The following is a 21,677-nucleotide window of genomic DNA, read 5'->3' as shown; positions in this document are numbered from 1 at the left end:
GATGTGTTGCATGGAGAACATTCCAGAGTTACAGGATCGGGTTTGAGAGGAAGCCTTTCTTGTTGACAGGGAGTGTTGAAAAGTGTGCAACAAGAAATGCTTGTTGAGAGTGCAACAAGATGATGGAGCTTAGTGAAAAGAGTTGCCTTCACTAAGTGGGCCCGCAGGCTATTTTTGGCGCAAGTCTATTTTTAGAATATGTCTATTTTTATACATATGGATCATGTCTATGGATTGCAGGTTGCTGTTTATGGATGATTGATCAAGTTGGGAAAAAAATAGATGGACTTCTATTTTTGATGAAAGTGTGAGTGATCACAGTGTGAGTGATCAAAGTCAAAAATAGAAAAGTCAAATATTATTGTCTCATAATAATATTTGGACTATAAACTTAATCTTATTCTCTTGGAGCACTTCAGGATGAGCTACAGATGTGGTACATGAAAATCCCTTGGGGAAATACATGGTTACCTATGGGATGACTAATATTTGCATGCATGACTTCAGTTAGAACTCAATCAGTTGAGTTTGGTGGAGTTGATGGAGTTGTGTTCAGTTTAGCTTTGTTAAACTGGTTGTATTTAGTCTAGCTGATCAATAGACTAGAGATGAGTTGGGTGAATTAGTTATTAATTAACTCACAAGTTATTAACTCATAATACAACTAATGAATACATCAGTTAACTCAGTTGCATGTCAGTGCATGTTTAGTTCAGCAGGGACAGGTGTTAGAGAATCAGATTGCTATCAGTTGTGACTATAGTTGTGCACCAGATCTTGCACAATAAAGGGATTGAGTATGCCAATGAGTTTGCTCACGTATTTGCCCACATTATAGCTTGTGCTCACGTCCAAGAAAGTGTGAGTGACTATTTTGCAGGTGAAATATGAGTTTGGGAAGTCATTCTCATCAGTTCTTGAGCAGGTATTGAGCAGTGGAGGTAGGCAAGCAGTGGAAGAGATTTGGAGATCAAATCTGAGTTGTATTTTGTGTATCAGGTGGAGATACTTGTGAGAAGTATTATGCTGTGTAATGTTACATGATTCAATCAATATAATATATAGATAGTGTGGGGTTTTTAGCGAGATGCTTTCCCTGGGATACATACTATGTTTATGAGTTTGATGGATGCTTCTATGTGTGCCTGTGAATGTTTCTACTTCTGTAAATTGATGATCAACGTAGAGGAGATTATGTATTATACATGTTCCGATTATAATTGTATGATCAGAATAATCTCTGTGAATATGTGTTAAATTATTCAAAATTTCTACATGGTATCAGAGCTAGATGATTTGCAGAAAAAGTTTCTACAGATTTTGCCTTGATTAAATTGAGAAAATTTGAATTTTCACATCAGCAGACAACTTGGATGCAATTAGTTTGTATGACATGGTTTGTGTCACCCATTTTACTCAATCAATTCGAGTTGGAGGAGTTAGAGTTCAGTTAAGCATTTGTGATTTCTAATTTGTAGCAATCAAAGTCAGTTATCTCAAGTTGTTTTCGATTAAACTAGGTCTAACTGTTGCAGGAACTAATGGAAGGCTAGTTGTGTAGTGAGACTTCAATCAAATGCAATGATCATCTAGTTAAGTGATCAATCATCCCAAAATTTCTAGTGCATGCAAACAATTCGAGTTCCCTAGCTAGGGTGTAGATTCCAAGGTAGTTTAATATTAGTTGTAGACTAGTCTTGAGCGTACAGGTGTTCCATGCAGTCACATGATCAACATTAGGAATTGTTTAATCCATTTTGGAAAAAACGTAAATAATAGGGGCCTAATTTCTCAAGGAATTGCACAAGGAAATAGGGGCTCAAGCAGAGGTAGGAATTGACAAAGTTTGGGTTTGAGCTTCTTAGTGAGCAGAGGGATAGGTTATTCACTTACAAGTTGTGCACAGTTGAGTAGATCAATTGTAATACATCTATATTCATAAGATTGATGCAAGAAGGCATTGGAGTTATTAGAAGATTGTTTTCCCCATGAAAAATATTGTGTGCATGTATTTTATTTCTTATTGTATGTCTGAATTTTTTGTTTTAAATTGTGAATTAACTTTCATAGAGTAGTAGAGTAGGTCTGTGTCTTATAATTTTCAAAAAACTTCATGATGAGTTGCAAATCTATACCATAATTTCTACATCGTATCATAGTAGGATTCACATTAGAGCATGAATTTCAAATTAGTTTCTCAGGAGGTTCGAATTTGCAGTTCAGTGTAGCAAGAGCTCTTAGGAACTAAAAATATGACCTTCAACGGGCTAAGGCTAGAGTATTCCCCAGAAGGCAACTCTAATTTCATTGACTACAAGCATCGCATGGAGGAGGTATTAGATGACAATGGATTGTTAGAATACATCAAGAGAGATGTTACAAAACCAATAGAATCTGATGCCCAAAACCTTTCTTAGTCGAAGAAAGTTGTAGCCAAGGTGTGGATAATAATATTGGAGGGAGTATGAGACCACATTGCCAGCAATATCCATGGGAAAGAAAATCCTTATGGAATGTGGTAGGCACTCACAAATCTACTCTAGAATAGTAGTGACCACAAAAAGTTGGTGCTTAAGGATAAACTTTGAAATATCAAGATGTAGAAGAATGAATTTACCCTGAAATATCTGAGGAGGTTCACCCATGTTCATGATGAGCTTGCAAGAGTTGGTGTTACTCTTTCAAAGGATGACTTGGTAAGAATATCCCTTCTGGGCCTTTCGAAGAGTTGGCATACCTATCAAGATTAAGTGAACGGGAGGGAGAAACTATCGAATTGGGAACACTTATGGTACAATTGGGTACAAGAGGAAATAAGGTAGAATAATAGAGATGGGACCTCATCCAAGGGAAATGATGATGAAAAATTTGCATTGGTTGGAAAGGGAAAGAAGGGAAAAGGGGAAGAAATCTCAAACCAAACCAGAATCCAAACAAGGGAGAAAGAAGAAAGATTTGTCAAAAATTAAATCTTTCCATTTTCACAAATACAAGCACTATGCCATGAAGTGCCCACAGAAAGAGGCAAGTGAGAAGACCTTAGGAAGAGCAGTGGGTGAAGCCTTCGATTCATAGAGCATGCATGTCCAACATAGTGATGTGGAGCATGTGGTACTAGGACTCAGGTGCATTGTTCCACATGATAGGGTGTAGAGACTTTTCAGTGACTTGGAGGAGAAAGATCTCTATATGTACATTAAGCTAGGGGATGACGGAAGGTACAACATAACCAGTATTGGTACAGTCAACATTCAGAGGGAGTCAGGCTCCCCTCTCAGGCTCAAGGATGTCATGTTTGTTGTAGGCCTAAAGAAAAATCTCATCTCTGTTGCAGTTTTGGAAGACCGTGGTTATGATGTGATATTCAACAAAGGAAAAACATTCTTGAGACACATAGCCATGAGACAGGTGAACAAGATCGAGGTTTGTGTGAAGAATCTATATAAGTTAGATGTGGAAGATTGTGTTGCTTTAAAAACTAAGGAAGGGAAAGTGAAGGGCCATGATGTAGGTGAACTTTAGCACATAAGCCTTGGCCATTTGCATCAGGGCACCTCGAATAGTATACAACAAATATCCACTAGCCTCCCTAAAGGAGCACTTGAGCAGTAGGGTGTATGCAAAGGATGTACCTTGGCGAAGTACATAAAATCCGAATTTCATGATCGGGACAAAAAAGCGCATGCAGTCCAAGAAAGGATCCACTTCGATGTTTGTGGACCTTTCTTTATAGCCTCCACTACCCGACACAAATATTTTGTCCTTTTTATTGATGACTTCTCACATAAGTGCTGGATCTCTTCATGCGGAAGAAAGATGGGACATTCTCCAAGTTCATAGAATTCAAGGCACTGTTTGAGAAAGAAACCAACAAGAAGGTGAAGGCTCTCTAGAGCGATAATGGAGGTGAGTATGTGTTGAATAAATTTAAATATTTATGTGCAAAAGAAGGCTTTCGACGAGAGTTAACAACACCCCACAAACCACATCAGACTGGGGTGGTTGAGAGAAGTATCCATAGCATTTTGGGAGCAACAAGGGTGATGTTGCATGACCAAGGCCTACCTCTACATTTGTGGGTTGAGGCATGCAATACAACAATTTGTTTGCAGAAATGAAGTTCTCATCGGATTCTTGGCATGATATTACACCGGAGGAGGCTTTCTCGGGAAGAAAGCCGGATGTGTCGCACTTCAAGATTTTTGGAGCCTCTGTTTACTGCCATGTCTCCAATGAATCAAGGAAGAAGCTTTAGTCAACAAAAAAATTTGTGGTATTTGTGGGTTACACAAAAATTCCCCACAACTAACATGTGTACTTGCCATCACTCGTAATGATAGTTATGTGAAGGGATGTAAATTTTGATGAGGATAAATCTATGTGGTGCTCTATTGAGAGGGAGCTTTAGATGCCACAAAAAGATGAGATTTTAGCTCAAAAAGAGGAACCTCAAGAAGTTGTAGAGAAACCACAAATTGTGGAGCGAAGAGTGGAGACATTCACTAAAGCAAAACCTCCAGAGAAGGCAGAAAAAGAACTAAGGAAGTTGATAGACTTGTGCAGGATGCAAGGGAGAATGTGGGATATCTTTCAAATTTGCGTAAGCAAAGGAGGTCACCTGAGAGGTACACTGGAAACATGGCTTTTATGACTGAGCTTATAGAGATTGAGCCATCCTATTTTGAGGAAGAAATAGAGAAACTTGTATGGGTTGATGCATTGGTGGAGGAATATGACTCCATTGCAAAGAACCGTGTTTGGGAAAAGATCCCAAGAACAACATATAAATCAATAGTGGGTTTGAGATGGATCTTCAAGGTGAAGCAGGCAACAAACGAAAGAATAGGGAATTATAAGGCCAGATTTGTGGCCAAGGGGTACTCTCAAGTTGAGGGAATTGACTATGAGGAGACATTTTCTCTTGTAGTAAGGTACTCATCCATTAGATCAATTCTTCGTCTCGCTACACAGATGGGGTGGAATATCCACTAAATGGGTGTAAAAACAACATTTCTGAATGGGGTTATTAAGGAGGAGGTGTACATAGAGTAACAAAAAGGTTTTGAGACATTTTATCAAGAGTCTCATGTGTGCAAACTCAAGTGAGCACTATATGATCTCAAGCAAGCACGTCATGCTTGGTACACCAAGATCAATAGTTATCTCACCGGTTTGGGCTTCACCATAAGTGAACCAGATGTAAACCTCATCACGTATGGATAGAAGGTAAATTTCTCATTATTGTCTTATATGTTGATAATTTTATTTTAACTAGTGATGAGACGTTGATCATATATTGCGAGGACCTTGCAAGGGAATTTAAAATGAAGGACATGGGTCTCATGCACTACTTTATCGGGTTGGGAGTATGATAAGACGATGCATAATTATTTGTCTCTCAAGGCAAGTATGAAAATGAGATACTGCAGAGATTCCACATGGAGAGTTGTAAACCCATGGAACTCTAACGAACAACTAGAGGAAGGAGGATGCCATTTCAGGTGAAGTGGATGCTACCATTTATCGACAACTAGTGGGTCCACTCATGTATCTTATGAACAAATGACCAGATATGTGATGTGCAGTCAATGAGCTAAGACATGCTATGGTTATGTCAACTAAACTATTTTGGAAGGCAACTAAGCATGTTTTACGGTACCTCACAGGCACTACCCAGTTTGGGCTATGGTATAGACGAGAAGAGGGAGTGAAGTTGTGTGGCTTCACAGATGCAGGTTGGGCACGAAGTCCATTACAATGAAATAGTACATCAAGTGTAACTTTTAGTGTTGTGTTTATAGTTGTTTCTTGGTACGACAGGAAGCAAATATCTGTGGTGCCCAGCTAGACAGAAGCATAATACATGGCTGCAAGTCAAGAAACATGTGAGGCGATATGGATGAGAAAGATACTTGTTGGACTATTTTGTCAGATGATGGATCCAATCGTGATAATCAAAGTTGCATCAATCTCTCTGAGAATCTTATATTTCATGAACAATCTAGGCATATAGATATCCAATATCACCATTTACAAGTCTATGTATAGAGGCAGATGACATTGCTACATTCCATTCTGATAGAGGAGTAAGATGTTGACATTTTGACAAAATCTTTGTCAAGAGGAAAGTTTGAATTCCTTAGGTGCAGGATAGGGGTAGTTGATAATCCCTTTCTTGCAGAGAGGGAGTCTTAGAAAATGTAGCAATAATTCTCAATTTGATTTTTCCTTGATTAAATTGAGAAAAATTGAATTTCCACATCAACAGACAGCTTGGATGCAGTTAACTTGTGTGACATGGCTTGTGTCACCTAGTTTACATAGTAAATTTGGGTTGGAGGAGTTATAGTTCAGTTAAGCATGTATGATTGTTAATTTGTAGCAATCAAAATCAGTTATCTCAAGTTATTTTCAGTTAAACTAGTTCCAACTCCCTGAGGAACTAGTGGAAGGCCAATTGTGCAGTGGGACTTCAGTCAAACTCAGTGATCATCCAGTTAACTAATCAATCAACCCAAAATAGCTTCGAGTTCCCTAGCTGTGGTGGAGATTCCAAGGCAGTGTAACATCAACTGTAGACTAGCCTTGAGTGTATAGGTGTTGCATACAGTTAGATGATCAACCTTGGGAATTTCGCAATCCATTTTGTAAAAATTCCTAAATAATTGGGGCCTAATTTCTGAAGGAATTGCGCAAGGAAATATGGGCTCAAGCAGAGGTAGAAATTTACTAAGTCTGGCTTAGAGCTTCTCAGTGAGTAGAGAGAGAGGTTATTCACTTGTAGCTTGTGCTCAATTGAGAAAATATATTGCAATACATTTCTATTGATCATATTAGTGCAAACATACATTGCGGTTTTTAGCATATTGTTTTCCTTAGGAAATATTTTGTGTGCATATGTGTTATTTCTTATTTCATGTATGAAATTTTTGTTCTAAATTGTGAATTAACTTCTGGAGAGTAGTAGAGTAGGCTTGTGTCTTATGACTTTGATTAAAACTTCATGAGTAGTTGCAACTCTACGCCATAATTTCTATAAGGATGGTGGAGGCAAATTACATAATATTCCTTAGTAGACAATATGCCTACTTCAAAATATCTATGAAAACTTTTGCAAGAAGAAGACGTCGAGGATAAAATATTGGATTTTCGAAGAATTAGTCACAAAATTTAAAAGGGTGGTAATTTTGGTTGCAGGTGTGGAGGTAGATGGATTAAATGTAATTTTGGCTGCATGTGTGTAGGTAGACAAGTCACAGTTACTCCTTTGATTTTTGTCGATGATGTGTTACTATTTGGTAGATTGACCTCTTTTGATTGGTCTTTGGACTCCTTATGAATAATATTACATCTCATATGATTTATTCTTACCCAGATGATGCATTGGTAGTAGAGATTTATCATATTTGTGGTGTTATCTCCACTGAAATGGATGTAGATTTTAAATATCTTAGATTTATGCTCCAACCTAATTGTTATGGAATTAAGGATTGGAGCTGAATTATAGAGAAAACCCACTGTATACTTTTATCGTGGGCACACAAGAGGCTCTCCCTAGGAGGCAAGTTGACTCTAGTTCGAGCAGTCCTTCAGAGCATCTCTGTATATTGGCTTCATGTTTTCGCTCTGCCTAAGAATATCAATAAATGTATCTTTCCAGCTTCATCTTGGCATAGGACAATTTGTGTCGTAAAGGATAGAGTGGGCTTGGTTGTTGTTTACTCTGTATGGAGGCGAAGGATGAGCAGAATCCTCTATTTCTTTGATTCTCTAGAGTAAACTCAATTTGGAATGGTGTATTTAATATGTTCCATTTACAGGCAGATTAGAAATACTCTTTTGTGGTTTATTGTATTTGGCACTAGATTATTGAATATAAAACATTTGGACCACTACCAATATACGTTGGGGGTTCGACCCAAAGGATGCATTACTGTCCCAAGCTCCTTTGTTGTGATACATCCACCTCTGTCCTTGTCAAAAAAGCTAAAGGCCTCCCTGAACTTAGACATAACCTCCATCCCATATTCCTTTAGTAGATAAAACCCTTCTCTCATTTTCTGACCATTCCAATCTACCCTCCATCCTATCTTCTCTCATGAGCCCTATGTAAACCACCATTTCGTTCAAGGATGGGGATTTTGATGCCTACTCTAACCATATTTGTTAGATAGTTTCCCCCTTTTCTTGCTTATGGTTTCTTGAGTTGGCCTAATAGAGATATTCCCTACTCTCCTTAAATTATTTGAAATGTATCCTTTGGCTACTAACTCCATTTCACCAGAGATCCTTGACATGTCCCTTGAAATTTTGATTCAGCCCCATGAACTATTTTATGCTAGTGAGTCAAAAGCTTTAGATTTCTTTTCCACATATTCATTCATGACCAAACACTATACCACTAGTTCTAAGAATCTTATGGTTACTATCACCACAATAAATGTATATTGTATTTTAGAGGAGATAAGAATTGTATATTGCCCTTTGGGACACTCCAAAAATATTTTGATGCACCCTTTTTGTCTCACACTCTAGTATACTTTATGACCTTAATTCCCATTCCATGTTCATCCATGTGGATGCACTTTATGATGTTCTAGGTCAACCTAATGTCCTTGTCAACTCCCTCTCATCTTCCTTCTCATGTTTTCTAGGACTTGTGTATCCAACAAGAACTTTGGGAGATGAATGACATCAAGGTAGAAAATCAAGGGGTTTTCATGTCATTTATTTAAGGTTCCCACTAGCATAGTCCCACAATATGATTCACCCAATCCCTAAATTGGGGTTTAGTGCTATTTCAATTAATTATTAGATGATCATGGTGAGCCATAATTTGAGGTTAAATGTTATGAATCTTCATAGGATATTATTGGAGATACTTTAGGAGACACCTCTTTGGCTAAAGGGTCAAGGAATGATTTTGACTTGAATATCAAACCATCAACCATATCCTCAACATATCGAACCAACAATCAAGAAGACAACTCAAATGAAGCATGGGAATCCTCTCTCACCCACGTTGTTCAGGATATATATCAATCTATGAATGCCTCTACACTCCACCAACTGTGCATCAATAAAAAATTTGTTTGCCCCTTTGTCCACCAAGATGGATACACATTGTCCCAACATTGTGCCTCTGATTGTCAAAATTGTAAAATTTGGATTTTCCATGTCAAAATTTTAATTCAAGACTAACAATGCATTGGAAGGCCATTAACACAGTATTGGGACATAAAAATTGAATAATTGACACAATACCAAATATAATACATACATTGAGTTTTGTCTCACAAGGTATCTAGATACTAATTGAGCAAGTTCACACAAAGAGAGAAAGGCAATGTCATGATACATTGTTCAATTTGTAATCAAGAGCATTATCTTGGATAAGGGAGAAGTAACATTTAGTTTCTTTCTCATATACAAAGGCAAAATTATGAATCAATTTCAAATGCCTTTTTTGAAGCAACATTGTTGTAAAGGGTGTTAGAAAGCTTTCATTGTAGGCAAGGCCCTCACACCATACTAGATTGTGTTAACCAAAGCATGTTAACTATGTCCAATGATCTCAAATTTCATGATCATGTTCAATGAGTGACCATAAATGAGGGGTGTCAGAGTGGCTAATAATCATAGCTTATAGTGGATGATTGTCATCATACATAACATCTGTGGTCCAAGTCATTTGTTTGGTGCCCAATATTGGTGAATCATTGTATTACATCATGGTAGCATATCTTGCCTTTTCTAAAGCAAAAATATATTGAAAATAAATTAAGTTATGTCTCATGCAAATGTTCAATATTGTTGTGTTGTGAGTGGTTTTCATATTATATGTATCATATATCTATAATCACTTATTTCAAGCCAACCTTAAGAAATAAACAAATAGGACTCCCACCAACACCTCTCCTCATAGCAATCTTTCAAACGTTAGCCTATAAATCAAACACATGCCCTTGTTTCTCTAGTTTGGAAACCCTTGGATGGATATGACAGTGAACTCCTCCCAACCACTTCTTTAACCATCTATTGAATGCCTTTGATTGGTATGTGTAAATAATTTTGATTGATTCCTGGAGAGGTGTGAAATCTAATTTTGCATTGACATAATACAAACACCAAACTTAACCCGTGGTAGCCAAAATTTCAGCCTTACAACTCTCTCATCCAATATTAAATACTTCACTAATTAGTCAAGGGGTAATCTCCTTAACAATATATTAAATATTAGAATCATTCATATTATTTGAAAAAATAAGAATATTATTTAATATTAAGTTATAATGCAGGTAGCTGCCAAGTTAACATATGAGACCCCCTTGTTTGTGAGACAAGGGATGCCCTCCATTCAATGCTTTAACTATTTAATCTATGGATGTGTACATACCTTAATTTCCATTGGATTGAATCCCGTGACCTTTAAAGAGGAAACACTTTAACACAAATCGAACATATAAATACAAAATTAATTTGTATATGTATCAAAGTTACTTTGTGAGTTGCATGGAATGCTTAATTTTGTATAGAAGAAAGGGAAAGCTTGAAGGGTTGATCACGACAAACATGTATGGTCAATTATGATTATCATAGGTATATTAGTTTGGTTTTCCCAATCCAAAACTTGCACACTGTGTTACTACTGTTAAAGGCATGTCATGATGGTTTACTGGTGTAACATCATGTACATTTAGTTGTGTCTATTAAAGGCATGTTAGTTCAATGACAAAACCAATGGTTTGTCAAATTGGTCAGCTTAGTCAGCTATGTGTTAATCATCTCAATGAATAACATATAAGGTCAATTAGCTTAGTCATTGACATGCACATTCCATCGTCACTATTAGTGTCATGTTAGGTTGGATATTAATATGTATTTTTGATTAACATTATCTAGGAGATTAACTGAATCAACATCCATGTTTGACTACAATTGTAGGAGATATGTTAGATAGGTCAACCCCATCAACAACATTTATGTTCAATTGCACATGTTAGAGGCATGACACAATTTTCAATTGATTAGTAACATGTACATTTTGGTTATCACTATTAAAGTTGTGTTAGGTTGGTTAGCTTGTTCAATGACTTGTATGTTTGGTTACAATTATTAAAGCCTAAATTGATTGTTTAATGTAGTAAATGGAGTGTAAGTATAGTTACCATTGTCGAAGGCATGTTTTTTTGGTTAAATGAGTTAACATCATATACATTCAACTATGATTGTTAGAGCCATCCAAGGCTATTAAACCCATTTAAATTAGTGCATAACATCGATGGGGGCTTGCTTATTGCATTGTGTGTGAATATAGTGTGTTATTTTTTTTTTGTAAGTCAAAGATTTTTCATTAATAAAAAAGAATGTACAAGGGCATCAAAATGCATGGCTTATAATTATTTATATATTTAATGTAATATGTCTTTCATTAAGAAGAGAAGACAGACTTTGGGGGATAGGGGAAATGGCATTGTCTAGGAAAAATGTCGATCTCATCTATCTCATATTCACTCTCCCTTCCCTATCATTAGCATCGCTCTCCTTTTTTTCTTTATCCACCAACAACAATAATAGACTTTTTGTGAAGAAGTAGCATTGGATGACACAGGACGAGGGTTAGAGCTCATATGTTTATCTTGGTTTTATCCTCGGGAATTCTGAGCTTACATATCTTGCTTTAAATTATTCTTAAATATCCCAACAATATCCTTTCCCATCTCTTGTTCATGAAACTTCAGCTTGCGAGCACAATATTCATCCTAAATTTCCTTTGAATATTCATGTAGCCATTTTTCACTGAGGCCTATTCCTAGGGGGGAGATTGGGAGGATCTACATTTTTCAAAAGACATTTTTATTGTTGTCCCATGCCGCCCCAAACTTTATAGCCCATGTTTATAGCCAAGATATACCCTCTTCCATATGTAAACTATTTATCAGATTGATAAGAAGAGAAGACTGAGCTCTTCCATGAGCTTTTATTTGAAGATGAGAATGACAGTGAAATGTTCATTTTTAAGTGTACACCTAAACAAGCTTAGAGACCCTTCCACCTCACTGGCTTAAAATCTGGACTCAAACCATCGCAGAATCTGACATTTTGAAGTGTCTCACTCTAGTCCCTTTAACAAGGAGTGACATGACACCTTTTGTGAAAGAGCAACAAGAGACTGTCGCCTCTTGCCCCTTTGAAAGTGGTGAAACATTTTAGAAAAATGGTAAATGTCTAAAAAAATCATGGAAAAAGGTTTCCAAAAATTTAAGAATGATTGCATTTTATTGAATCACTACTACAAGAGACTATCGCCTCTTCCCCCTTTGAAAAAGGTGAAACTGTCTAGAAAAAAAATATATCTGAAAGCATCGTGAAAAAAAGTTTCCAAAGCATTTAAAAATGATTCCATTCCATTGAATCACTACTACATGAATTCATCTTAAAATTTCATTTTATTTATTAAATTTATTATAATCAAAATTCCCCATGGAAGACATTGAGAGGCATTAAAAGATATAAATATAAATATATATATATATATATATATATATATATATATATATATATATATATATATATATATATATATATATCTATATATATATATATTTCATAAGAGCTTGGAAAAACATACCATGGCAATTTAATAACTTTATTTAAGACATTTTGTCTCCTGTCTACCAGTCACCAAATAAAATTTCGAGGTGGGTGATGCCATTTTTGTTCAAACCCTAAAGGAGCACCCTCAAGGAGCTTTCAAGAATGGAAGAAGAACAATGGGTGACGCAATTTTGTTCATACCCTGGATTTTTGAATTCTAGAGAAGGTTTCAGCAATTTTTTTCAAACCATGAATTTTTGAATTTTGGAGGAGGTATCAACAATGGAGACCAACGTTTTACTATGAGTATCCTATTTTTCCCTTCTAGTTTGATAGACGCAGGGGCTTTTTGGGGTTTTGTGTAGGGAACGAGACACCTAACTGGAACTTGTGCGGCTCCTTGATTTCGTTATAGAACCCCAAACCCACATAAGGTTCAAACAGGGCTTTTCCTTTCCACTGTCACCCAAAAAATGTCCCTCTCTCTCTATAGGTTGTCGCCTTCTCGTCCAAGGCAGTGAAAGAGGTTTATAGACCTTTTCTAGAAATTCTGGACTTGAGTAACTGATGAAAAAGCTTCGGTTGTTGGACATCCCCTTCGGAATCATACATTTTCCCTAGCACAAGCAACAAAAACCCCTCTAAGGCTGTTGTAGCAAAGGCCATTAATAAATCTGGGAAAGTGGGAAAAAAGATAAATGGACCCTGTCGACTCGCCAAGCCTTGGGAAAGAACTTTTGACTGTATTCATTTCTCGCAGCAGTAAGTCTCTATCTGACTCCAGTTCTATTATCGAATTTCTGTCTTTGGAAGATTTGATGGTTATCGAAACCTGAGTAAATTAAAGGAAAGGAAAAACCATAGTAAATTAAATTCAGTTTGAATCTATCAATAAAATAGACTTCTTTGACTAAGACTAATTCATCCTAGCTTTAACTGATGGAATGAAAATTTGGCAGCTATGAAAAATAATGTGCAGCATGCACCAAGCATGGGTACTAGAAATTACTAATTAGAGTATATAAAGGTTTTTTAAACCCAAGATGTAAAAATCATATAAAAAGTGATGGCTCTAGGCTAAACCCACGTGTGTGTCCTGATTGCCTCAATGAGTTGATATGAAAAGAAATGTTGAGGTGCATTTGGCTTAGACATCAATAAAAGTCATACCTATTTAAATGAGATTTAAGAACATTGTGCTTCAGATTTCAAGATCCTTGAAATGATCTTTAGTTGTCATGAACCCCCTTTCCTTTGATATCAGAATCTCAGAGAGGCAAAAAGGTTGATCCTTTACCTTCAATAAGCATCTACCCAATGGAAAACCACAAAAACTATTTTTCAAACCCTCTTGATTGATGTCCAAGGGCTGAGGATACTTCACCTTTTGTAGCATTTTATACTTCTCTGTGAGACAGACAAAGCCCTAATACAAGGTTGAAGGCATGTTAATGAGCTCAAGAATAATATTATATATATGAGCTTAGATGCTAGGAACTTTATAGCTTCATATATGATTTTATATAAACTTTCAACAGAGAAGGAATTCCGAGTGAGACACTATCTCCAAACCAAATTCAATTCAAGGGTGATTTCATAGTAGAAGATTTGACCCTAAAGCAAACAAAGCTTCCTGGCTGTAGTCATGACAAAAGGCCTTAGATATAGATCATTTGACCAGCAATTTGACAGAGAGCTCTATCCTAGAGATGCTTGATTGATGAGGCTTTGATCTCATTTCCTTTCTGGGATCTGCAACCTAGAATTTTGCAGTAGGAGTTTCAGTGCTTCATGATGACTGATCTTTGAAGAGGAAGGAGGTCAGTGTTGTCAGAAAACTTCTTTTGATTTCTTTCTTCCTTGCTTGGGCTTGCCCTCACCTTAGCTCTGATACCTTGCCCTCACCTTAACTTTGATACCATTCTGGTGGGGCAAGCTAAACATGACAACAATAGAGGTAAGAAGTTGTAGATTCCTATGTTTCCTGTCTTTTAGATTCTAGAACATCATATGTTTTATTGCCAATTTCTGCTAAATTTAAAATTGACATACTGATCTGAGAAGAGGGTTACTTTGCAATGCTAATAACCTCTTCTTCAGTTGATGTTGGCACACTCGAGTCTTGTTAAAGGACCAACTATTTCTTGTGCGAAATTCGAAGCAAACGACAACATTCAACATGTTTTCTGAGAATCAAAACAACTTCTAGAAATGCTATGACATTAATCCAACACTATGTTTATAAACTGGTTCATACTAATGGACACAGGATGTGTAAAATGTATTCTTTAACAAAAATTTTCTCTGTTGGCTGGTTTAAATCTTACAACCTTACTCATATCTTGAAGAAAGGGTACTTGCTTCCCTTTCACTTCATAGGTATATGAAAACCCAATTTTGTAAGCACTCATAACCATGAATATTATACCAACTCCCTATGGTTAGTGCATCAATAATGTAAGTGTAACACTCATCCACGTGGCAGTCATAAGGCATTTAGGTAAGTTTTTACTAACACTGGCATCCCAGACCATTAAGATCTATCCATGGCCTCAAAATGATGTATTTCCTTTACTCAATAGAACACTCATCATTTCTCCCCCCAAATCATCAAATTTTTTCTCTTCATTTTGAATGAGAAATCAATCAACAAGTCACCATTTTAAATGTTAGATCACAATATGTTTAGCTTCTATCTTTTGCTTACACTCTAGTATTCTCGCAGCTTCAGAATTGCGAATCTTAAACACAGTCTCATGATGTGCATTCAGGGAGGCATAATTCACCCTTGCTTTGCATCAAATTACCCCCCGAGCATTCACTTTACCTTTACATGCCTGAATGCAAGGCATGCCAAGTCGGTACCTGCTCAGTTAAATTAGTAAGTTGAGGGGCGTCATATATATCCAATGCTGCCTACTTGTTCTTCCTCTTCCTATGTCGTAGTGTATGAACAGTCAGCCAGACTGGTGAGGATTCCCATTAATAATAACATCTATGTTGACATCTGAATCAGAATGACATGTTTCCTTAATTATATGTTTTGGTTTTTTAACCAAAAAGGCTAACAGAGATAGAGACCTTCAAATCTGTCTACTTCCAGTCCCTATGCCCATTTTCATCTAGGTTTTTACCATGTCAGTGTCCCTTTCTTTCTCAAAACTGCATGAAATCAGTTGATCTATCCATTTTGTAATGCCTTTGGTAAATTTTTCTATCAAATGCTCTAAAGTATATATGAGATCTAAAGGTTTTTTTGGTTGTTGTTGACATCATATATTTCTACTAACCATGATATGGGTTTGATGTAGAGGATTATGATTGAGTAAGGGTTGCATTGCTCGATATCTGTTTAGGAGGAGGTGTGTGGAATGGAGGGTGGCAGGGCTACCAGCATGGCAGAAATGGAGGATGGGGAGGTCGAGGTTTTCATCATCGAATAGTTGTGGTGGGCTTCCTTGTTATCTTTGTGGTGATGCCATTGGTTTTTTTGGCATCTAGGTTTCGTCACTCCGCATCTACATCTGCAACTGGCAAGCTTCTTCCTTCCCTACTCCCTCGCTGTTAAGCTTCTTCCTGCCCTCCTCCCTCATTAGGTTGCTTCTGTCTCTTTTTTTGAGGTGGGTCAGCATTTAATTTATCTTTATTGGCAAGCATGCCCTTTCATATTACAATGAAGTGTAGGCTTCTTACAACATTCAAGTAATATCTCCATTACAATGAAGTGTAGTCATCTTATACTACTTTAGAAAGATCCCTTTCATTGAAAACCCATTGAACAATGTATTTATGTGATTTGAGCCTTAGCGGGGAATTACCATCACTCCTAGTTAACCATTGAACCAAGACCCCATGGACTTGCTTCAAAATTTGATTTGCCTTCACCACCCTCGTTTAACCATTGAACCAAAACCCCATGGACCTACTTTGGAATTTGATTTTCCTTTTAGCTTTTTCGCAGGATTTGAAGGTGTAGATGTTATCAAATTTACTTTCCTCACTTATTGTCAAAAGTTTAGCACCTCTAGCATTTTTCCAAAAATTTTGTGAGTTTTCTTTATAAGTTTCCTTTCATTTGATCTATGTGAAGCTGTGAACTCCATCTCTGCATTAACACGGTACAATACCTACCAGGAGAAAGATTCAACGTTTGTACCTCTCTCATGCCAGAGCAAAGGTTTTACCAACTGTCCCTAGGGTAATTTCCTTTGCCAAAGATAATGAAACCATTCCTCCTGATATCAAGAAATAAAAACGCTCTTTCCATTTTTTAACAAAGGGAAATGCGTATGACTGGTAAATTCGTTGGGAAACTGCTCGGTGAATTCACTGGGCACTCCTCATTTTGAGTAGGATGGTACTAAGTGTGCGCTGGATTATGCATAAGAAGGATGGGTATTATAACAATATATTTGTTAAGAGTTCAGTTTAACATCTTACTCATGGGAATTGAATTTGGGTGTGAAGGGTAACAATCATTCTTCCCATCCACTCATTATCCAAGCCAGACCCACTTTCCATTCATAAAGCTAAATCCACTTCTCATCAGTCAAGCTAAAACCAACTCTGATCCACCCAACCTAGACCCAATTCACAACTACAATCTTGTACACCAGCTACTTTCTGCTATACATATCATTTTCACACTGTTCCCATAGTGTTCAGAGAACATTGTCCAAAACAAACGATATATATTATACACACCATTTTATTATTGATGTGTTATGAAATATTGATCTTAGCATATGCAAGATAGCAAAGCAACCCCCTTTTTAGCGTTTCAGTATTTTTATAGATATTCTTCTCCATAAAGTCTTTCTACCTGACCTTTTATGCATTTTTTATCATTTAAAATACCAGGGGACAACTTCTTAGGAGATGGATCTGTTAGAATGGTATTCTCTTTCCATGTCTTGAAAACCAATTCTATTTTTCTATGGCAATTTTGTTCTTTTTCAGGATCTGGACAATGCACTTGCACTTACGTTAGTCTAATCCCAGAAAATAAATAATGTCCCTAAACTAAAATTTAATCGACCTGAGTGGATTGAAATAGAGAGGAGTTATTGAGGATACTGGAGCTCTATCATATTTTAAAAATCACTCTTATCTGTTTATCTGTGGGGTTCATAGGAACAAGTAGATGAATGGAGAAAGCAGAATTTAACAAAGAGCATTGAGTCTCTCTTCCCAAAGAAGGCAAGTATAAGAAACCTGTTGCATTTGGATATCTTAAATTTCATTTCTCCCCTATTGAGCACAGAATTGAAAATAAATTTTATTTACTGGGTAAGTGATTGATGTCATAACAGCTATCACAGAGGACTCGGGAACCGTAAACTTAAATATTTTTGGATGGAATGACTCATCTTCCTCATGGGTATGAGAAAAGCCCTCTGAAGTAAACCAAAGGGATATTACTAACTCTGAGGTACGATTGGTGAAGATTTTGGTTATTTTCTCTATTGAACATGTAAGGAAACCTATGTGACGATGATCTATGTAGTTGAGTAGGGTCGTATTAAACAGGAAGTGAAAACTGACATCGGCAGGGGTGCTTCTCTATTTCTAACAGTGTACATCAAGCAGAGGCAAACGACTTTTGGAGATAGCTCAGAAAAGCTAAATTCGCAACAAGAGGTTGTGATCTTCAATGAAGAAGGCAAGGAAAATCCTGAGGGGTTTAAAATGAATGACGAGGTGCAGAGAAAAACTTCCAATGACGAAGAACTTGTTATGAGGTTTCAAGAGGATGACATACAAAGTGAACATCGAGACTTCAAAGAGAATGCTCTTGATGGTAAGTTTTGATTTTCCCTGGTTAACTAATCTATGATGTTGGTAACCTACTGTAAGGTAATGTCTAGTCAAACTCCCAGGACAATGGTTGTTGTAATGCAGACCATTTGCAGCTTGAAGAAAGTCCAACAAAAGTTTCACGGAGGGTAAAATTATTTGCTGCACTAGATCGCTACTTTTTGTTCTCATGGAAAAGGGAATTGTTATATTATTTTCCAAAATCCTTTTTGAATGTTACTTCTCCAATAGAAAAATTTTAAATTTCTTATATTTTAGCATAGAATGCTTTAATTTATAGTAGTTTAATGCTTACAACAATTGAGACAAAAGAGGAGGGAGAAAAGGTCAACAGAGTTGATTCAACAGGATGAAGAAAAATGAGTTGAGCTTGAAAATGAAATAATCAAACATTCCAAGGAGGTAGATTCTGCTTTCCTGGGAAAATACAACATTTGGAGGCGAGAGAATGAGAACGAGAATTTTGACTCCACTGTTAGATTGATGTGAGACCAATTGATCATGGCTAGGGTGTATTCAAGCAGTTCCTAGGCTAGGAATAATCTTGATTTATACCATGAATTGATGCTTCGTATTAAAGAATGTCAACGTACATTGGGTCAGGCTAATGGAGATTCTGATCTACCTCAAAGGTAATAGTTTTTGCATTGGCTGCTTCTAAATCAAGAGTAGTAAGTGCTTCCATTTGCATTTGGTGCTCATATCCTTTGTTTCTTTTAAAGTTGTAGTCTGTGTGTCAAACATTCTACGTTTCATTCTCTTTTTCATGGCCGATAATTGATATGAATGTTTCAGTGCACCTGAGAAGATCAAGGCTATGGGTCATGTCCTATCCAAGGCTAGAGAACAATTTTATGACTGTGGGATAGTAACAAAGAAGTTGTGAGTGATGCTTCAGTCTGCAGATCAGCAAGGACCTTGAAAAAGAAAAGTACATTTTTAAGTCAGCTGGCAGCAAAGACTGTTCCCAAGGGCCTGCACTATCTGTCCATGTGATTGACCATGGATTATTACTTGCTTGCCCTTGAAAAGCGAAATTTCCTAAAAAGGACAAGCTGGAGGATCCAACTCTTTATCACTATGCATTATTTTCTGACAATGTATTGGTTGCATCTTTGGTTGTGAATTCAACTGTCATGAATGCTAAGGGGAAGTGTTACTAATTTAAATTACTCTAAAGTTTGGAAGTCCAACAGTTTTGCTGCATTTTACATTTAATATTTGGATCTCATTGTAGGTGATTTTCATGTGTTTGTAGGAATCTGAGAAACATGTATTTCATCTCATCATAGACAAGTTAAATTTTGGGGCCATGAAAATGTGGTTTTTACTTAATCCCCCAGGGAAAGCTGCGATACATGTAGAAAATGTAGATGATTTTAAATGGCTCAATTCCTCCTATTGCCCTGTGCGTCGCCAACTTGAATTCGCAGCTATGAAAGAGTATTATTTCAAAGCAGATCACTCGACTGCACTCTCAGTACATTCCTCCAATTTGAAATATATAAATCCAAAATATTTATCCATGCTAAATCATCTTCGTTTCTATCTTCCACAAGTTTATCCCAAAATGGACAAGGTCCTTTTCTTGGATGATGATATTGTGGTGCAGAAAGATTTGACACCCTTGTGGTCAGTAGATCTTCATGGAAAGGTTAATGGTTCAGTGGAAACTTGAAGAGAAAGCTTTCACTGGTTTGACAAATACCTTAATTTTTCCAATCCGCACATAGCCAGGCACATTGATCCTAATGCTTGTGGTTGGGCATATGGGATGAATGTATTTGATCTCAAAGAATGGGAGAAACAAGATATAACTGGAATATATCACAGGCGACAGAACACGGTAAGTGTGTAGTGTGGTTTATTTATGTTAATTCCTGTGATGCTTACTTTAAAGTATTTGAAGTAAATCTGAAGTAATTGGCTAGAAAACTTAATGGGTTTTTCTTTGTTCGATTTCTAAGTTTTTATTTTATTGTATGTCAGAATGATGATAGAGTGTTGTGGAAGCTTGGAACACTACCCCCTGGATTGAATGTTTTTTCACTTGACCCATCCTTTGCACAAGTCTTGGCATGTGCTGGGTTTAGGATATAATCCTAGTGTGGACCATTGAGAGATTGACAATGCAGCTGTTGTTCATTATAATGGGAACATGAAACCTTGGTTAGAGCTGGCAATGACAAAGTGTAGGCCTTACTAGACAAAATATATAAAATATGATCATCCTTTCTTACAACAGTGCAATATAAATGAATATTTGTGACCTCAATATTCATATTGCAATAAATTGTCAAATGTAAAGTGTTAAGGCCCTTGATTTTGGTTGATAATTCATTCTAATTCATTTGTTTTTGGAGTTCCACAGAAGGTTTCTAGTTTATGGCTTAATGAGTCAGGTTTTTGGAGGTGCAGTGGCCTAGCCAAGTTTAAGATTTACAAATTTTATGTCCTCGTTGTATTCCTTGATAGTTGGAAGTAAACTCCTATATAAGTATTCTTTTCTTTGTTAGTTAATATTTCTGTTTCATCAAGTAATTACACAAATTGTTCTTCCAAGAACACAAAGAAGTACGAGACACAAAGATTTGGGCTTTCAAGGAAGGGCAAAACCTCTCAATAGGGGAAAACCCAACAATCCTCCTCTTATTGAATTTATTCAAAATGAGGTATCCAACACAAGACCAAAGGGTCACTCCAAGTCAGCCCTCCTCTTTACATCAAGGTCAATAGTTGAGTCTCTGCCTAGTCAAAGTCAGAAGCAGCTTCTGAATTTTTGTCCTATTGTAGGTTTAGTCCCTTATTATAATACAATGACTTCCAATTACAGACTCTTTGCCTTTTGTTACTGATCTTTGGCTACTACAGCAAACTCTTGACTCTTTACCACAGATATTTAGATCCTACTACAAATAGATAGCTTTAGATTGAGATTCAGCTTAGTCATAGATTTCGGTTTCTTCAAGTGTTGTAGACTTCTTTTTATCCTCAATTTTTCTTCTCCCGTTGGATTACAAACTTCGAGCTTTTTCACTTTCTTGGTTGCTAGCCAAAAGAGGTCAAATATAGGCTAAAACGCCTGGATATCATTCTCCATGAGCTTTGACTTAACTAAACAAAGAGTGACTATGCATGGATTGTTCCCTTTGTAATGTTGAAATGTCCTGCAATCTTTGCATGTGAAAAGATGCAATAGTCCTAATTGGACAACATTGAAACTAGCTCAAGTTCGTGTTTAACTGCCATGATGAATTCCTTCA

At 36.7% G+C, this 21,677-nt stretch overlaps 1 pseudogene; it reads left to right on the top strand.

Moving 5' to 3' along the window:
• The window catches only part of LOC149212973 (polygalacturonate 4-alpha-galacturonosyltransferase-like), a 79,251-nt pseudogene extending 58,568 nt beyond the window's left edge, over nucleotides 1-20,683 (top strand).
• The last annotated feature ends 994 nt before the right edge of the window (nucleotides 20,684-21,677 follow it).

Source organism: Pinus tabuliformis, chromosome 1_1 (genome assembly GCF_031772625.1).
Source record: "Pinus tabuliformis cultivar Carrire ecotype Pingquan chromosome 1_1, CPIR1, whole genome shotgun sequence".
Taxonomy (NCBI): Eukaryota; Viridiplantae; Streptophyta; class Pinopsida; order Pinales; family Pinaceae; genus Pinus; species Pinus tabuliformis.
The sequence above is the reverse complement of the archived record's forward strand: the minus strand, read 5'-3'. Positions and strand labels throughout refer to the sequence as shown.